Source organism: Natator depressus, chromosome 1 (assembly GCF_965152275.1).
Source record: "Natator depressus isolate rNatDep1 chromosome 1, rNatDep2.hap1, whole genome shotgun sequence".
Taxonomy (NCBI): Eukaryota; Metazoa; Chordata; order Testudines; family Cheloniidae; genus Natator; species Natator depressus.
In genome coordinates, this window is record NC_134234.1 from 56838691 (window position 1) to 56844690 (window position 6000).

Below are 6000 nucleotides of genomic sequence, written 5' to 3' on the forward strand. Positions count from 1 at the left end.
TAGTGCTATTCCCCTCGTCGGGGAGGAGTACAGCAGTCGATTTTAAGAGTCCTTTAGGTCGATGGAACGGGGTTGGTTGTGTAGCCACTTTGCTTATAAAATCGACCTAATGCGGCTAAATTCGACCTAACCTCATAGTGTAGACCAGCCGTAAGTGTCAGACTTTAGGACCTTGTGGGGAGATGCAGACCTATTCTGCAGACTCATCTTGGCAACCAGATCAGATAGGTTTCTCCAGCTCAGGGCCATAAAAGGCTCTGAGGGAGAGCTAGGAAGTCTGGATGTAGAGCAGGGAAAAAACAGCTCTAGTATGAGCCAGCTCAGGAAGAAATTAGGTGCTAAGGTCTTAGGCTTTTACATATATATAAAGATTTATAGCATGCCAGATTTGGAGGCTTCTCCAGGTTGATGTCTTTTGTAAAAGCTCAAGATAGCACCATTGCTTCACCTTTCTTTCTTTCTTGGTTAAATGAACCACCTCTAAAAAACACTGTTGAGCATCTCTAGTCTCAAGATCTCTTTTCAACCCCTTTAGTTTTGAAGCTTTTGTTTGGAAACTGTTGCTATATTTGATGTCAGTAATCTGTTGTTTAATGCCTTTAGTCCCATACCTGTTCCCATTGTGAGGGAGGACGGAAAGGGAGCTAACCTGGAGCTTGGGAGACTCAGGTTCAATACTTTGCTGCACCACAGGCATCCTGTGTGTTCTTGGATAAGTCATTTAGGCCTAGATTTTAAAGGTATTTAAGTATGGCTTTGCTCAGCATTGCAAAGCCTGAGTGACTTAAATGTCTGAATCCCATTTTCAAACGCAGTTTAGCCACCAAAGTCCCATTGACTTTCAATGAGACTTTAGACTTCTAAGGGTATGTCTACACTACGAAATTAGGTCGAATTTATAGAAGTCGGTTTTTTAGAAATCATTTTTATATAGCCGAGTGTGTGTGTCCCCACACAAAATGCTCTAAGTGCATTAAGTGCATTAACTCAGCGGAGTGCTTCCACAGTACCGAGGCTAGTGTCAATTTCCGGAGTGTTGCACTGTGGGTAGCTATCCCACAGTTCCCACAGTCTCTGCTGTCCATTGGAATTCTGGGTTGAGATCCCAATGCCTGATGGGGCAAAAAACATTGTCGCGGGTGGTTCTGGGTACATGTCCTCAGGCCCTCCCTCCCTCCCTCTGTGAAAGCAACGGCAGACAATCGTTTCGCACCTTTTTTCCTAAGTTACCTGTGCAGACGCCATACCATGGCAAGCATGGAGCCTGCTCAGATCACTGTCACCATATGTCTCCTGGGTGCTAGCAGACGTGATACTGTATTGCTACACAGCAGCAGCAACCCATTGCCTTGTGGCAGCAGACGGTGCAATAGGCCTGAAAACCATCCTCATCGTGTCCGAGGTGCTCCTGGCTGCCTCGATAAGGTTGGTCAGGAGCGCCTGGGCAGATATGGGTGCAGGGACTAAATTAGGAGTGACTCGACCAGGTCATTCTCTTTAGTCCTGCAGGCAGTCCTATTGTACCATCTTATGGTGAGCAGGCAGGAGATGAGGATGGCTAGCAGTCCTATTGCACCATCTTCTGCCGAGCAGCCGGGAGATGTGGATGACTTGCAGTCCTACTGCACCGTCTGCTGCCAGCCAAAGATGTAAAAGATAGATGGAGTGGATCAAAACAAGAAATAGACCAGATTTGTTTTGTATTCATTTGCTCCCCCCTCCCTCCCTCCGTGAAATCAACAGCCTACAATCGTTTTGGTGAGGTCTGTCAGGGACACCTTGAAAACTTTAATGGAGACTCAGTCCTGCCTGAAATACCAGAGGGAGGGATATCTTAGTGGGTTGAGCATTGGCCTGCTAAACCCAGAGTTTTGAGTTCAATCCTTGAGAGGGCCATTCTATGTGACAGTTGTTTTTGTTTCTCCTTGATGTAAAGCCACCCCCTTTGTTGATTTTAATTCCCTGTAAGCCAACTCTGTAAGCCATGTCGTCAGTCGCCCCTCCCTCCATCAGAGAAACGGCAGACAATCATTCCACGCCTTTTTTCTATGCAGACGCCATACCATGGCAAGCATGGAGCCCACTCAGATCACTTTGGCAATTAGGAGCACATTAAACACCATGCACATTATCCAGCAGTATATGCAGCACCAGAACCTGGCAAAGCGAAACCAGGCAAGTAGGCAACATCAGCATAGTAATGAGAGTGATGAGGACATGGACACAGACTTCTCTCAAAGCATGGGCCCTGGCAATGTGGGCATCATGGTGCTAATGGGGCAGGTTCATGTGGTGGAGCGCCGATTCTGGGCCCGGGAAACAAGGACAAACTGGTGGGACCGCATAGTGTTGCAGGTCTGGGACAATTCCCAGTGGTTGCGAAAATTTCGCATGCGTAAGGATACTTTCATGGAACTTTGTGACTTGCTTTCCCCTGCCCTGAAGCTCATGAATACCAAGGTGAGAGCAGCCCTAACAGTTGAGAAGCGAATGGCAATAGCCCTGTGGAAGCTTGCAACGCCAGACAGCTACCAGTCAGTTGGGAATCAATTTGGAGTGGGCAAATCTACTGTGGGGGCTGCTGTGATGCAAGTAGCCAACGCAGTCAAAGATCTGCTGATATCAAGGGTAGTGACCCTGGGAAATGTGCAGGTCATAGTGGATGGCTTTGCTGCAATGGGATTCCCTAACTGTGGTGGGGCCATAGACGGAACCCATATCCCTATCTTGGCACCGGAGCACCAAGCTGGCGAGTACATAAACCGCAAGGGGTACTTTTCAATAGTGCTGCAAGCACTGGTGGATCACAAGGGACGTTTCCCCAACATCAGTGTGGGATGGCTGGGAAAGGTACATGACGCTCGCATCTTCAGGAACTCTGGTCTGTTTCAAAAGCTGCAGGAAGGGACTTTATTCCCAGACCAGAAAATAACCGTTGGGGATGTTGAAATGCCTATAGTTATCCTTGGGGACCCAACCTACCCCTTAATGCGATGGCTCATGAAGCCATACACAGGCAGCCTGGAAGTAGTCAGGAGCTGTTCAACTACAGGCTGAGCAAGTGCAGAATGGTGGTAGAATGTGCATTTGGATGTTTAAAAGCGTGCTGGCGCAGTTTACTGACTCGGTTAGACCTCAGCAAAACCAATATTCCCACTGTTATTACTGCTTGCTGTGCACTCCACAATATCTGTGAGAGTAAGGGGGAGACGTTTATGGCGGGGTGGGAGGTTGAGGCAAATTTCCTGGCCGCTGGTTACGCGCAGCCAGACACCAGGGCGGTTAGAAGAGCACAGGAGGGCGCGGTGCACATCAGAGTAGCTTTGAAAACCAGTTTCATGACTGGCCAGGCTACGGTGTGAAAGTTCTGTTTGTTTCTCCTTGATGAAATCCCCCGCCCCTTGGTTCACTTTACTTTCCTGTAAGCTAACCACCCTCTCCTCCTCCCTTCGATCACCGCTTGCAGAGGCAATAAAGTAATTGTTGCTTCACATTCATGCATTCTTTATTAATTCATCACACAAATAGGGGGATAACTGCCAAGGTAGCCCGGGAGGGGTGGTGGAGCAGAGAAGCACCGGGAGGGCTGGTGGAGGAGGGAAGGACAAGGCCACATAGCACTTTAAAAGTTTAAAACTTTAAAACTTATTGAATGCCAGCCTTCTGTTGCTTGGGCAATCCCCTGGGGAGAAGTGGCTGGGTGACCAGAGGCCCCCGCACCGTGTTCTTGGGCGTTTGGGTGAGGAGGCTATGGAACTTGGGGAGGAGGGCGGTTGGTTACACAGGGGCTGTAGCGGCGGTCTGTGCTCCTGCTGCCTTTCCTGGAGCTCAACCATATGCTCGAGCATATTAGTTTGATCCTCCAGCAGTCTTAGCATTGAATCCTGCCTCTTCTCATCACGCTGCCGCCACCTTTCAGCTTCAGCCCTCTCTTCAGCCCACCACTTACTCTCCTCAGCCCGCCACCTCTCCTCCCGGTCATTTTGTGCTTTCCTGCACTCTGACATTGTCTGCCTCCACGCATTCGTCTGTGCTCTGTCAGTGTGGGAGGACAGCATCAGCTCAGAGAACATTTCATCATGAGTGCATTTTTTTCGCCTTCTAATCTTCACCAGCCTCTGGGAAGGAGAAGATCCTGTGATCCTTGAAACACATGCAGCTGGTGGAGAAAAAAAAAGGGACAGTGGTATTTAAAAAGACACATTTTATAGAACAATGGGTACACTCTTTCACGGTAAATCTTGCTGTTAACATTACATACATAGCACATGGGCTTTTGTTCTAAGGTCGCATTTTGCCTCCCCCCACCATGTGGCTAGCACCTCACCCCTCCCTGTGGCTAACAGCGGGGAATATTTCTGTTCAGCCACAGGCAAACAGCCCAGCAGGAATGGGCACCTCTGAATGTCCCCTTAAGAAAAGCACCCTATTTCAACCAGGTGACCATGAATATCACTCTCCTGAGGATAACACAGAGAGATAAAGAACAGATGTTGTTTGAATGCCAGCAAACATACACTGCAATGCTTTGTTCTACAATGATTCCCGAGTACGTGCTACTGGCCTGGAGTGGTAAAGTGTCCTACCATGGTAGACAGAATAAGGCTGCCCTCCCCAGAAACCTTTTGCAAAGGCTTTGGGAGTACATCCAGGAGAGCCGCAAATGCCAGGGCAAATTAATCATTAAACATGCTTGCTTTTAAACCATGTATCCTATTTTAAAAGGTACACTCACCAGAGGTCTCTTCTCTGCCTGGCGGGTTTGGGAGGCAGCCTTGGGTGGGTTTGGGGGGTACTGGCTCCAGGTCCAGGGTGAGAAACAGTTCCTGGCTGTCAGGAAAACCGGTTTCTCCGCTTGCTTGCTGTGAGCTATCTACAACTTCATCATCATCATCTTCCTCGTCCCCAAAACCTGCATCCGTGTTGCCTCCATCTCCATTGAAGGAGTCAAACAACACGGCTGGGGTAGTGGTGGCTGAACCCCCTAAAATGGCATGCAGCTCATCATAGAAGCAGCGTGTTTGGGGCTCTGACCCGGAGCGGCCGTTTGCCTCTCTGGTTTTCTGCCTCAGCTCCTTAAGTTTCAGGTGGCACTGCTTCGGGTCCCTGTTATGGCCTCTGTCCTTCATGCCCTGGGAGATTTTGACAAATGTTTTGGCATTTCGAAAACTGGAACAGCGTTCTGATAGCACAGAACCCTATGCAGCAGTCAGATCTCGTACCTCCCGTTCAGTCCCCATGCTGGAGCTCTTTTGCGATTCTGGGACTCCATCATGGTCACCTCTGCTGATGAGCTCTGCATGGTCACCTGCAGCTCGCCACGCTGGCCAAACAGGAAATTGAAATTCAAAAGTTCGTGGGTCTTTTCCTGTCTACCTGGCCAGTGCATCTGAGTTGAGAGTGCTGTCCAGAGCAGTCACAATGGAGCACTCTGGGATAGCTCCCGGGGGCCGATACCGTCTAATTGCATCCACAGTACCCCAAATTCGACCCGGCAAGGCTGATTTCAGCACTAATCCCCTTGTCGGGGGTGGAGTAAGGAAATCAATTTTAAGAGCCCTTTAAGTCGAAAAAAAGCTTTGTCGTGTGGACGGGTGCAGGGTTAAATCGATTTAATGTTGCTAAATTCAACCTCAACTCCTAGTGTAGACCAGGGCTAAGGGATGTCTACACAGCAAAGAAAAACGCATGGCTGGCCCATGCCAGCCAGCTGGGACTCAGGCTGCAGGGCTGTTTCATTGGTGAGTAGATTTGGGGCTCAGGCTGGAGCCTGGGCTCTGTGGGGTGGGAGGTTCCAAGAGCTTGGGCTCCAACCCAAGCCCAGAAGTCTACAGAGCAATGAAACAGCCCCACAGCCTGAGCTTGAGACAGCTGGCTTGGGCCAGCCGTGGGTTTTTCTTTGCTGTTTAGACAGACCCCAAGTCATTTTTGAAAACGGAACTTTTAGTCCTTCTGTATCTCAGTTTCCCATTTTAGAGATGGGGATAAGAACACTTCCCT

The 6000-nt window shown here is 49.2% G+C and overlaps 1 pseudogene; it reads right to left on the reverse strand.

Annotated features, from left to right (window-relative positions):
• Positions 1–3748: 3748 nt before the first annotated feature.
• Positions 3749–5272, reverse strand: LOC141982007 (uncharacterized; annotated as a pseudogene).
• Between the last annotated feature and the right edge of the window lie 728 nt (positions 5273–6000).